Source organism: Bubalus kerabau, chromosome 1, assembly GCF_029407905.1.
Source record: "Bubalus kerabau isolate K-KA32 ecotype Philippines breed swamp buffalo chromosome 1, PCC_UOA_SB_1v2, whole genome shotgun sequence".
NCBI lineage: Eukaryota > Metazoa > Chordata > Mammalia > Artiodactyla > Bovidae > Bubalus > Bubalus kerabau.
Genome location: NC_073624.1, coordinates 93,555,651 through 93,569,936, shown reverse-complemented (window position 1 = coordinate 93,569,936; position 14,286 = coordinate 93,555,651). Strand labels below are relative to the sequence as shown.

The window sequence follows — 14,286 nt, the reverse complement described above, 5'->3', positions numbered from 1 at the left end:
TACTTTGCCAACAAAGGTCTGTCTAGTCAAAGCTATGGTTTTTCCAGTAGTCATGTATGGATGTGAGAGTTGGACCATAAAGAAGGCTGAACGCCAAAGAATTGATGGTTTTGAAATGTGGTGTTGGAGAAGACTCTTGAGAGTCCCTTGGACTGCAAGGAGATCAAACCAGTCAATCCTAAAGGAAATCAACCGTGAATATGCATTGGAAGGATTGACGCTGAAGCTGAAACTCCAAAACTTTACCCAGCTGATGTGAATAGCTGACTTAGTAGTAAAGACCCTGATGCCGGGAAAGATTGAAGGGGAAGGGAATGACAGAGGATGAGATGGTTGGATGGTATCACTCATTCAATGGACATGAGTTTGAGCAAACTCCAGGAGATGGTAAAGGACAGAGCAGCCTGGCGTGTTGCAGCCCATGGGGTTGCAAAGATTTGGGCCCTATTGAGCAACTGAACGACAACATACTCCATTTAAAGTTATTACAAAATAATGGCTATATTTACCTGAGCTGTAGGATATATCCTTGATGCTTATTTATTTTATACATAGTAGCTTGTATCTCTTCATCCCATACCCTTGTGCTGCTCCTCCCCTCTCCCCTCTCCCAACTGGTAATCACTAGTTCGTTCTCTGTATCTGTGAATTTGTTTCTGTTTTGTTATATTCACTTGTTAGTTTTATTTTTAAGATTCCATTATAAAATATCTTGCTTTAATTTGTTCTTTAATTGCAAGACTAAGCATTTAAATCACATATTGGCTATCTTTATATTTATGTTCCAGTAAATTGCTTCTTTTTCTCTTTTTAAAAACAATTGATTGGGAACACGTGTACTCTGTGGCGGATTCATGTTGATGTATGGCAAAACCAATACAATATTGTAAAGTAATTAGCCTCTAATTAAAATAAACAAATTAAAAAAAAACAATTGATTGAAGAATCCCATTGTTGATTTGTAATGTCTTTTAATATGAAGGCAGTTAACCCATTGTCTATCATCCTTAGCAAATATTTTAATAATTTTTTTTGTACTTTAAGTTTGTTTATAGTCTATTTCTTTTCCCTGAAGGAGTTCTAAAATTTTATTTATGTATTATCAGTCTATTTCTTTAAAGCTTCTTCTGTACTCCAAGATTTTTTTCTTAAAAAATTCAACAGTATTTTTTCTAGTAGCTTTACTTTTATGTTAGGGTGTTTGATCTACTGAAATTGGGAGGACTGCCCGTGGTGATGTGGTTGCTACTAAGCAGACCTCCTCATGCCCGCACTCACCGGCCTCAGCACTCGGCACACTTCCTGGAGGATCTGCTCCTGGTTCTTCACAGAGCAGAGCACCAGGGTGCAGACCACAGCATCCACGGAGCCTGAGGCCACCTGGTGCATATTCTCCCCGGCAGCCACTATGAAGCGCTCAAACTGTGGCTGTGGGTTCTGGGCAATGCTTTGATCAAGAACTTCTCAAAGTTGGGGTTGGGATCAACACAGGTCACCTGGCATCCAGAGGGGTAGAATTTGAAGTTGGCCCCCGTGCCACAGCCCAGCTCCAGCAAGGAGAGCTTCCCAGAGGGGCCCGTGAACTCCCGCAGGTTGCTGAAGAGCTCCTGCTTCTTTGCCGGGAGCCGGCATATTGCATATTGAGTGCATATTGCATATTGAGTGAGGATCTGTAATAGCTCAACCGGAATTCTATCACTGCCGGGAGCCAGCGTGAGGAACTCCGCCCATGACAAAGGTCATGAGGAAGGAGGCTCGGCATACGCAAAGGCGGGATCGAGCCTCAGGAGTCCCCCTGGAAATTCTCAAGCATCTACCCCCAAAACCAGAGTCTGCCTACTTTCTGCTTTGTGCTTTCACCTACACCTCTGACTTTACGGGGGGCTGTCTCCCACTACCTCTCTCTGAAAAAAAAAGAGTTAGCTCACAGCTCCAGTTAATAATTCCTGGGTGTGACAGTGTTTAACCTACAAACTCCTTTGGAAATCCTCTAGCCTGCCTGAATGGGTTTTTCCGGCCACATGTGATTGTTCAGAGCCTCCCAACTGTGAGAGGCAGGAGATGTTCTAAACTGCCTAAACACAGATTCCTTTGAGTAGTTAAAAGATTGATTAGAAAATGTATTGGTGAAGGGTTTTTCACTTGTTGGGCCAATGTTTGCTGCTAAGTCTCCATACTCCTTACCTACTGTGTCCTTGGCAGTGTATTGATTGATATAATGGGTGTATAGAAATGTAAAATGCCGCTTTGTCCAATGCTTTTTGGAAGGCTGGCGCCTGACTTTGGAATAATCACCTTTAGAGAAAGATAAGTTTCTTAAAATGTTAACAGGCCTCCGGGCCAGAAGATGATGTCAATCACCTGAACTTTTGCATATGATAAGTTTGAAAGCCTGGCTTAGATTAGAACCAGGAACTGCTGTCCTTGCATGACTCCACCCCTTCCCCCATTATCCTCTATGCATACCTTAAGGTATAAAAACTACTTTGGAAAATAAAGTGCGGGCCTTGTTCACTGAAACTTGGTCTCCCCATGTCACTATCTCTCCCAAATTCCAGCTGAGCGTCCATCTGGAGCGCGGATGTCCTCTGCGACCATTTATTTGCCTGGGCTTCTAAGACCCACTCGAGAAGGTGTCTAAGGTGGGGCACCTTCCGCTATTCGAGAGGGCGCCTGCGGCCTCCGTGGTCAGAGCTAACCTGGTGTCACGGGTTATATTGATTTTCCGTGTAAACCAAGCCACTCAGCTTCTTTTCTCCACTGAATTTTCTTACTGAGCTATCCTTATTTCAGCCGCTTTTCTCCACTGAATTTTTTCACTGAGCTATCCTTATTCTATTACTCTTTGTATCCTTAATTAAAGTGTAATTAAGCAGTTATTCCCTGACCCTCACCTAGCCGTCTCTCCTTCGAATACCCTGGATCAGCCGGGGCTGGTCCCCGGCACTTCTTGCTCTCCATCTGTTTGTTGTACATCACAGTGAACCTCGCCAGGAAGTAGGGGAACTGCGGTTTGCCTATACAGTTCCATAAGCCCAGAAAGTCCAGCAGGTACATGGGAAATGCCAGGATGCAGATGGCCAGCCGGAGGACAACAAGAGTAAGCGCCATCACTCAGAAAACAGGTCAACAGTTAGAGATCTGCTCCTTTAATTGCAGAAAGTAGGTTTCTGGTCACACTCCAGAGCCAATCAGCTGCAAAGGAAAGAAGAACTGGCTGTGCTGGAAATACACAGCTGAAGTCAGATCTTGGTCAAGAGACCTGTTTTATCCAATTAATAGATGTTTGGCAGAAATTGCCTCATTATTTTTCATCAAGTGAAATGAGAAGGTTCCCAGCTTTTCCTTAGAAGGAAAGCTGATTACAACCCCCTATTCCTGCTTGGGGAGAAGGCAATGGCAACCCACTCCAGTACTCTTGCCTGGAAAATCCCATGGACGGAGGAGCCTGGTAGGCTGCAGTCCATGGGGTCACTAAGAGTCGGACACGACTGAGCGACTTCACCTTCACTTTTCACTTTTCACTTTCATGCATTGGAGAAGGAAATGGCAACCCACTCCAGTATCCTTGCCTGGAGAATCCCAGGGACAGAGGAGCCTAGTGGGCTGCCATCTATGGGGTCACACAGAGTCGGACACGACTGAAGTGACTTAGCAGCAGCAGCAGCAGCATTCCTGCTTGGAGGCTACTGCTGCAGTTTTAAATGCAGAGTGTACTCACAGCTTGCCTGTTTTCCAGTGACCCCTCCTAAGAAAACGATCTGTAGGTGAAGCCTGGCTAAAACCCACACCAGCAAGCCAATGCCAAAGCCTAGTTATTACTACATGCCCCCTCCTACTTCTGTTCCATCTTGCCCCCCTATGCCTCTTTTTTTAAAAAAAGAAATGAAAGCAAGTGCCTGTCTGGTCACAGTTAGCAAGACTTTTCCGTTTTGCATTCTTGGCAGAGGCTGTCTGCCGAGATTATTATTATTAAATCCAAAAATGGGAGTATTTTTAAATCACTGTTTTGGGCCCCCCATCTTTTAAAGGGCAAATTTCACCTTCAAACTGTGCCAAACCACTTCATTACTGGGGCTTCCCAGGTTGCTACGGGTAAAGAGCCTGCCTGCCAGTTCAATAATAGAGGTAAGAGATGCGGGTTCTTTCCCAGGGTCAGGAAGATCCCATTCCCGTATTCTTGCCTGGAGAATCGCATGGGCAGAGAAGCCTGGTGGGCTACAGTCCATAGGGTCACAAAGAGTAAGACACCCCTGAAGCAACTTAGCACACATATACATGCATGTACTACATTACTGAGCTTATTTACATCAAAAAATGTTTCCAGACATCCGTATGTTTTAAACAAGAAAGCCTGGGTTTTAGGGTGGTTGGGGAACATAGAAATTTTCAAAAATAATACTTACTTTTTAAAACCAGGTGATGGATACAAAGAATGTTCTGTTGTTTCAGTATTTGTTACCATAGTTTAGTTGCTAATTTGTGTCTGATTCTTGCCATCCCAAGGACTATAGTCCACCAGGCTCCTCTGTCTATGGGATTTAGCAAGCAAGAATACTGCAGTGGGTTGCCATTGCCTTCTCCAGAGGATCTTCCCTACCCTGGGATGGAACCAGGGTCTCCAGTTTTGCAGGCAGATTCTTCAAAGACCGAGCCACCAGGTAAGCCATTATTATTTGTTATACCCTACACATATTTTATAAATATATATTCCATCTTAACAGCTTTCTTGAGGTAGAACTGACATACAATAAACTACAAACATTTAAACTGTCTAGTTTGGTTATGTTTTCATGCATGTACACACCCGTGAAGTCATTGCTTTGGTCAAAGTAATGAATATACCTATCACCTCCCCCAAATACCTCTTGCCTCTTGGTAATCCCTCTTTCCTGTCCTCCCTGCTCCTGGGCCACCACTGATCTGTTTTCTGTTGCTACAGATTAGTTTGCATTTCCTATAATTTAATGTTACTGGAATCATACAATATCTACATTTTTTGGTCTGGCTTCTTTCATTTAGCATAATTGAGAGTCATCCATATTGTTGCATGCATCCGTTGGTTTTCCTGCTTAGTATTCCTTTGTATGGATCTATAACAGTTGGTTTATCCACTCACCTGTTGATGGACATTTGGGTTGTTAACAGTTTTTGGCTGTTGCAAATGATGCTACCATGGGGACTTTCCTGGTGGTCCAGTGGTTAAGAATCCACTTTGCAATGCAGTGGAATCAGGTTTGATCTTTGGTCAGGCAACTAAGTTTCTGGGGAGCAACTAAGCCCCCATGCCACAACTACTGAGCCTGGAACCCACTAGTCAAAACTAAAGAGCCCGTGAACCTCAAGGAAAGATCCACTGTGTTGCAACAAAAGATCCTGCATGACACAACAAAGATCCTGTGGGCCGCATTAAGACTCAATGCAGTCAGATAAATAAATACACTTAAAAAAATTAAGCTACTGTGAACATTAGTGTACAAGTCTTATATATGTACATATGCTTTCTCCTGGATAAATTCCTATGAGTAGAATGTGTAAGTCACAAGGTAGGTACATGTTTATCTTTGAAAGAAAATGCCAAACTGTTTTCCAAAGTGGTTGTACCACCAGCAGTGTATGAGAGGATGAGTTGCTCCACATCCTCACCTACAGTTGGTGTGGTCATCCTTTTAATCTTAGCCATCCTAAAAAATGTCTTGTGGTCCCTCATTGTAGTTTTAATCTGCATCTCCCAGGTGATTAATGATATCAAGCATCTTTTAATGGGCTTATTTGCCATCTATGTATCTTATTTGAAGTGTCTGTTCAAATCTTTTGAATGTTTTATTTATTATTATTATTATTGTTTTTGGCTATGCTGTGTGGCACGTAGGCTCTTAGATCCCCAACCAAGAATTGAACCTGTGCCCCCTGGAGTGGAAGTGTGGCACCCTAACCACTGGACCACCAGGGCATTCCCTGAACATTTAAAAATAGGGTTATTTTCTTATTGAGTGTTGAGAATTCTTTCAAGTCTTTATCAAATATGTGATTTGCAAATATGTTTTCCTACTCCATGGCTTGTCTTTTTAATGGTATGCTAAGAAATGCAGAAATTCTTGTGGCATCCTTGTCTGGTTTTGGTATCAGAATAATGCTGTCCTTGTAAAATGAATTTGGAAGTGTTTCTTCCTGTTCTGTTTCTTGGAAGAGTATGAGAATGATTGGTACTAATACTTTACATATTTTATAGAATTCCCTAGTGAAATCCTCTAGTCCTAGACTTTTGTTTGTTGGGAGATTGTTCCTAACTGATTTAATCTCCTTACTAGTAATCTATCTCTTCAGATTTTCTATTCATGATTCAGTCTTGGTAGGTGGTATGTTTCTAGGAATTTATTCATTTCTTCTGTGTTAACCAATTTGTTGGCTCATAGTAGTCACTTAACAATTCTTTGTATTTCTGTGATATCAACTGTAAAGTCTCCTCTCTACATTTCTGATTTTATTCATTTGAGTCATCTCTTTTTTTCTTGATGAGCCTAGCTAAAGATTTGTCTATTAAATCTTTTTAAAAAGCCAATATTTAGTTTCATTGATCTTTTCTATTGTCTTTTTAGGCTCTGTTGTATTTATTGCCACGCTGATCTTTGTTATTTCCTTCATTCTACTAATCTTGTGCTTTATTTGTTCTTTTTTTTAGTTTCTTGAGGTATAAAATTAGGCTATTTGAAATTTTTCTTGTTCCTTGTGGCAGGCATCTATCATTTTGAACTTGTCTCTTAGTATTGCTTTTGCTGCATCCCATACGTTTTGGTATGTTCAGTTCCGTTCAGTTCAGTCACTCAGTCATGTTAACTCTGCGACCCCATGAACTGCAGCATGCCAGGCCTCCCTGTCCATCACCAACTCCCGGAGTTTACCCAAACTCATGTCCGTTGAGTCAATGATGCCATCCAACCATTGCATCCTCTGTCGTCTCCTTCTCTTCCCGCCCTCAATCTTTCCCAGCATCAGGGTCTTTTCAAAAGAGTCAGCTCTTCACATCAGGTGGCCAAAGTATGGGAGTTTCAGCTTCAACATCAGTCCTTCCAATGAACACCCAGGACTGACTTCCTTTAGGATGGACTGGTTGGATCTCCTTGCAGTCCAAGGGACTCTCAAGAGTCTTCTCCAACACTACAGTTCAAAAGCATCATTTCTTTGGTGCTCAGCTTTCTTCACAGTCCAACTCTCACATCCATACGTGACCACTGGAAAAACCATAGCCTTGACCAGATGGACCTTTGTTGGCAAAGTAATGTCTCTGCTTTTTAATATGCTGTCTAGGTTGGTCATAACTTTCCTTCCAAGGAGTAAGCGTCTTTTAATTTCATGGCTGCAGTCATCATCTGCAGTGATTTTGGAGTCCCCGAAAATAAAGTCAGCCACTGTTTCCACTGTTTTCCCATCTATTTGCCATGAAGTGATGTGACTGGATGCCATGATCTTAGTTTTCTGAATATTGAGCTTTAAGCCAACTTTTGCACTCTCTTCTTTCACTTTTATCAAGAGGCTTTTTAGTTCCTCTTCACTTTCTGCCATAAGGGTGGTGTCATCTGCATATCTGAGGTTATTGATATTTCCCCCAGCAGTCTTGATTCCAGCTTGTGCTTCTTCCAGCCCAGCGTTTCTCATGATGTATAGAAGTTAAATAAGCATAGAAGTTAAATAAGCAGGGTGACAATATACAGCCTTGACGTACTCCTTTTCCTATTTGGAACCAGTCTGTTGTTCCATGTCCAGTTCCAACTGTTGCTTCCTGACCTACATACAGGTTTCTCAAGAGGCAGGTCAGGTGGTCTGGTATTCCCATCTCTTTCAGAATTTTCCACAGTTTATTGTGATCCACACAGTCAAAGGCTTTGGCATAGTCAATAAAGCAGAAATAGATGTTTTTCTGGAACTCTCTTGCTTTTTTGATGATCCAACAGATGTTGGCAATTTGATCTCTGGTTCCTCTGCCTTTTTTAAAACCAGCTTGAAATCTGCAAGTTCACGGTTCACGTACTGCTGAAGCCTGGCTTGGAGAATTTTGAGCATTACTTTACTAGCGTGTGAAATGAGTGCAATTGTGCAATAGTTTGAGGATTCTTTGGCATTGCCTTTCTTTGGGATTGGAATGAAAACTGCCCTTTTCCAGTCCTGTGACCACTACTGAGTTTTCCAAATTTGCTGGCATATTGAGTGCAGCACTTTCACAGCATCATCTTTCAGGATTTGAAATAGCTCAACTGGAATTCCACCACCTCCACTAGGTTTGTTCATATTTCCTTTTTTATTTTTCTCAAGGTATCTTTCAGTTTCTCTTTTGATTTCTTAATTGACTCTTTGATTGTTCAACAGCATGTTTTTTTAACCTCCATATAGCTGTAAATTTTCCAGTCTTCTTGAAATTAATATCTAGTTTCATTCCACTGTGGTGAAGAAGATATTTGATGTGCTTTCAGTTTTCTCCTTTTGCTTCTATTTTATGTTTTGGTTTTTGGCCATATGGCATGTGGGATCTTAGCTCCTCGACCAGGGATTGAACCCACACAGCCTACATTTGGAAGACAAAGTCTTAACCACTGGAATGCCAGGGAAGTCCCTGTATGTCTTAACCACTGCTGTTTTCCAGTGTCTAGAATAGTATCTGGCACAGAGTAGATCCTCAATGCTGTATTATATGAATGAAGTGAAATGGAACAAACGTGTGTTTGTGTGTCCTCAATCTAATCTTGTTTGGTGACATTAAATAGAAGAGACTGAGATGTCTTTCTAAACTAATCTATTCAGCTTTGGAAACTTGGTCATTCTGAATCTTTGACCCTACCTCTTGAGAAGACTCCTCCCCAACCTCTTTTTACTCCGGGTGCCTCACCCTCTAACTCCAATGGTCAGCTTGTGTCCTAGGCACCCTTGACCACTATTTTTGGTTTGGGACTTGACTCATAACCCAAGCTAGGTGTCAGATAGAGCCCTCCCTGAGACTTTTGCTGGAACAATAAGAGAAAAGATAGTCTATCTGCTCGTGGTGAGGATTCCACCAGCCCAGAGCAGGTGGTGGCCACCGTCCTACCATGCAGGCAGAACCTGTCTGGGAATAAACCACACTGGGACTGAAGTAGAGCCCAGAGCAAGAGGGAGTTAGAAAGAAAGAGATAAGTGGACGGTGGCTTGGTTGATATTATCTGAGTTCCCAGATGAAGCCCTGTCCAAACTCACTGTACCATTGTGTTATGTGTGATTCACTTCCCTTTGAGCATAGTCTGAACTGGATTTCTATCACAGGTAATCTAAAACCAAAACAAAGGAATTTCCTGATGGTCCAATGGTTAGCACTCAGTGCTATCACTAGTAGGGCCCTGGGGCCTGGGTGGGATCCTTGGTTAAGACAGTTTTTTTTGTGTTAGTTTTAGAAGGTCTTTACAGAAACTTTCATCTTCAGCTTCTTCAGCATTAGTGGTTGGAGCATAGACTTAGATTACTATGATATTGAATGCTTTACCTTGGAAATGAACTGAGAGCATTCTGTCGTTTTTGAGATTGCACCCAAGTACTGCATTTCAGGCTCTTGTTGACTATGAGGGTTTCTCCATTTATTCTAAGGGATTCTTGTCCACAATAGTAGATGTAATGGCCATCTGAATTAAGTTCACCCATTCCTGTCCATTTTAGTTCACTGATTCCTAAAATGTTGATGTTCACTGTTGTCTTCTGCTTGCATGCCTGCTAAGTCGCTTTAGTCTTGTCCAACACTTTGGGACCCTATGGACTGTAGCCTGACAGGCTCCTCTGTCCATGGGATTTTCTATGCAAGAATACTGAATGGATCAAGAATACTTGCTTGGATATGAAGTGTGTGATCATTTCCTAGTTAGGGGATCTTTCCAACCCAGGGAACGAACCTGCATCTCTTATGTCTCCTGCATTGGCTGGCAGGTTCTTTACCATTAGTGCCTCCTGAGAAGCCTCTTAACATCTCTTGCTTGATCATGTCCAATTTACCTGGATTCATGGACCTAACATTCCTGGTTTCTATGCAATATTGTTTTTTTTAGCATCAGACTTTACTTTCACCACCAGGGCCACTGGTGACTTTACTTTCACCACTGGACCACTGGGGATGTCCCCCCTAGAGGAAGGAACATCTAAAGTGAGACATCAGGGACTTCTGTGGTGGTCCAGTGGATAAGAATCTGCCTGCCAATGCAGGGGACACGGGTTTGATCCCTGATCTGGATAGATTCCACATACCATGGAGTAACTAAGCCCATAAGCCACAACTGTTGAGCCTGTGCTCTAGATCTGGGGAGCTGCAACTACAGAGTCCACGTGCTGCAACTATTGAAGCCCATGTGCTCTAGAGCCCATGCTCTGCAACAAGAGAAGCCACCGCAATAAGAAGCCCGCCCACGGCAACTGGAGAGTAGTCCCTGAACTCTGCAACTAGAGAAAAGCCCGTGCAGCAAAGAAGACCCAGCACAGCCAAAAATAAAATAAATAAATAAAATTATTTTTTATAAAAGCAAAGTGAGACATCAGTGGTAAGTAGGAATTAGCTAGATGGAGGATGGGCAGAGCCAGAATGCTGCAGCAGAGGCACAACATGTGAAAGACAGGGAGGTAAAGGGAACATCAGTGCATTTGGGGAACAAAAAATATAGGGAGCATCCTTGTGAGGCTGGTATCATACTCATTTCAGATAAAGAAACGAAACAAAGATTTGATGATTTACCCACAGTTTCTCAGTTGGCTTGACCTGGAATCCAGGTCTGTTTTACCCTTAAGAGGCTGTTTTTACTCTCACTGTCCCACAAATGTCTCTAATGCTGATTGGTCCTCAGTATTATTACACTGAAATTACAGACAGGTTGTTTAATATTAGAAGAGGACGAAGGAGTGAGCCTAAGTAATGCCTTCATGTGAGGAGTAGGAAGAAGAAAGTCCCAGTGAAGGTAGGAGAGAGAACAATTCAAACAGAACGACTCAAACAGCACAGCGTGATGGAAGCCAAAGAAAGCGTAAGAGGAATGGTATCACATTTCAAAGATGGAGAGAGTTGAAGAGTTAGTGGGTTTTCTGACTCTACTTGGCGATAATCTTATTTAGCTAGTGAGAATGTAATTTCTAGGTGGGGGTCACAAAAGAATGGAAAAAAGTGTTGGAGAAGTAGAGGAGTGCAGATCACTTTTTCAGATACATTAATTTCTGGATGCAGGAAGTAGTTAAAAGGGAAACCAACTTCAAGATGGAGGCAGTCAGTTATTTGGAGGTGATCTTGAGATAGACACTAAAGGAAGGGAAGGAAGCAGTCTGCACAGGAGTTGAGCTGTGATGTAGGATACAGGTTGAGCCGACCATCAGAGCTGTCCCTGGTTGGGGGAAGAGGGGTGAATCTTCATCTTCCCACCTAGATCAGTTATTTGATGTGGGCTGCCTAAGAGAGGCATAAGAGGTCATGCTTGAGGCCAACAGCATTCCCACTTGAAACAGGGGTAATGAGTCCTTCATTCTCACAGGGGATACTTCTAGTGCATTCCAGCATTATCACAAAGAGGAATACTTTTAGGATAGATAAAAATATCACAAGACTCAGTTTCAGTCCCTGGGTTGGGAAGATCCCCTGGAGGAAGAAATGGCAACCTATTCTAGTATTCTTTCCTGGGAAATTCATGGACAGAGGAGTCTGGTGGGCTACAGTCCATTGGGTTGCAAAGAATCTGATATGACTTAGCAACTGAACAAACATGCAAAGACTCAATTTTGGAAATAGATACATAAATATAAACAGATATACCCTAGTTATTAGTCTTCATTGCTTGAGTTGTAACATGTTAAAACAATGGGATTATACATAGTTATGGAACACCTCTTATATAGCTGGACTTTGTTAACACCAGGTGTACAAAGATAATTTCCTCTTTTGAGAAGCTCATATTTTTGTGGGAGAAGAAAGCATAAAACATTAACCCACTAAGGGGCTGTGCTTATATTATTTGTATTGTGTCTGTTCCACCCATCTTATGCCTGGTAGGTAATTGATTTTCAATAAATGCATTCAGAATGAGTTGGTGTTAGAGTAGAGTAAGATGTGATTGTGTAGCAGACAGGATATAGGGCTAATGCTGCCTGGAGGAAGGAGTCAGCAAATGCTTCCTTAGAGGAAGGGTTTTAATGGAACTAATAATAATAACAATAAAAAAACCCAACAATAATAATGAGGTTTTTTTCCAGGTAAGAAATGTGTACAACTATTAGCATAACTGACACCATCACGCCCAAGTTCCTCTTGTCTTTACCCTGACCCAACCCAGGACTGTGCTGTGCTGTTACTCACTTCTCTGTTGTCAAGTGCTTTGTAGTTAATAGGTGTAGTTTAATAATCATTGGGATCAGGTGGCCCCTATGCTCTGTTGATCTTCAAACAATGACAACCTTTGCTGATGTATTCCCATGAGACTAGTTACCCATTCATAAGTCTTAGGAATACAGGTCCTGTTTTGAGCACCTACCCCCATACCCTAGTTTAACAATAAAATTGTCCCAATGAACAGTTGTGGAATGTAGTTTTGAAGTCTTCTGGATCATTGTTCCCCCAATCCCACCCTGTAAGTAAGTTACCATATAATAAATGGAAACATGATTATATGGAACTGCCTGTCTGCTTTCCTGTCTCAAGATGCCATCTCAGTTTGATGGGTATGTTTTGTTCCCTCTGTCCTCCAACAAAAAGGGAGGGGTGGGAGGACTTAGGAGAGGGCTTCCTGGGTGGCTCAATGATAAAGAACCTGCCTGTCAATGCAGGAGACACAGGAGATGTGGTTCTTGGGTTCTTGGGATCTTGAGTTTGATCCCTGGGTCTTGAAGATCCTCTGGAGGAGGAAATGTCAATCCAGTCCAATATTCTTGCCTGGAAAATCCCATGGACTGAGGAGTCTGGCCTGCTATAGTCCATGGGGTTGCAAAGAGTCAGACAGTACCGAACTTCTGAGTAGGCATGCATGGAGGAGTTAATTTCAAGCAGTTGTTCAGGGGGAAAAAAAAAGCATGAAAAAGAATACTGGGAGAGTGGATGGGAAGTGAGCATGGACGAAAAAGTCTCCTATTTAAATAAAACTACACATGATACAGATACATATTAACATCTATTTAGAAATCAGTGGGCTATTATGATAATGTGAAATGTTCAGTGAACTTACACGAATAGGATTTTATAAGAGAAATTATTTCTGAGCTAGAGATTTGAATGGAAGGAAACTGCTTTAGGTGTGTAAGATGAGGCACTGTGATATGGTAGTTGGGGTGCTGGCTTTTGGATCTAACAAATTTTTATTCAAAGCCTGACTCTACCACGAACATGCTGTTAAATTAATTAACTTTAATTAATTTACCTCCTTAAGTAACTAATTACTTAACCTCCCTCAAACTCGGGTTCCTAATATGCAAAATAAAGATTATAGTCCTTGCCTCACAAATTTATTGTGAAGAGCAATTCTTGTTTATAATGTCCTAAATATGGTATTTGACACATAATAAGGATTCCATTAATGTTACTGTAAGTGCATGGGGGACCTAGCAGGCAAGATTGGAGTGTGTATGTTGGGAGCAGTTCCTGAGTAAAGGCCACAGGAGTACTATGACAGAGTCTCCTTGTAAAGTGAATTCCTATTTTGGGAGTCCTAAACCACAACAGGGTTTTTCCTGCAACAGGTTAGTTCTTAGGTGATTTCATATTTCTTCTTTTATTTTTCCATGAAGGGGGGCAAATTGAGCCCAACCCAATCTAAGGCCGTTTTGCCTTAGGGAACTTGTTTGCTGTAGAACAAGGACAAAGAGATAGGTCAGTTGTAATGAGATGGCTTCTAGTCCTGAAAGGAAGGGATCTTCTTCATCTTGTGGTGCTACGGCTGTTCTGGGCCTCTCGCACCTGCAAAATGAGACAGAGATGAAATTTTAGAATAAAAGTTTTAAAATGTAATTAACTGTTTGCTAATATCCAGAAGTGGCAAATATACACGTGCATGCTCAGTTTGTCAGTCATGTCTAACTCTTTGTGACCATATAGACAGTAGCCCACCAGGATCCACTGTCTATGCAATTCTCCAGGCAAGAACACTGGAGTGGTTTGCCATTTCCTCCTCCAGGGGATCTTCCCAACCCAGGGACTGAACCAAATCTCCTGTCTCCTGCATTGATCGGCAGATTCTTTACTATGAGCCTCCTTGGAAGCTCCCGAAGATATATGATGCTTTCCTTTTCAGGACAGGTCAAAGATGAAATTTG

The 14,286-nt window shown here is 42.0% G+C and overlaps 1 pseudogene; it reads right to left on the bottom strand.

The window, feature by feature from the left end:
* Window positions 1-1,184: 1,184 nt before the first annotated feature.
* Window positions 1,185-3,111, bottom strand: LOC129653961 (putative methyltransferase-like protein 7A; annotated as a pseudogene).
* Between the last annotated feature and the right edge of the window lie 11,175 nt (window positions 3,112-14,286).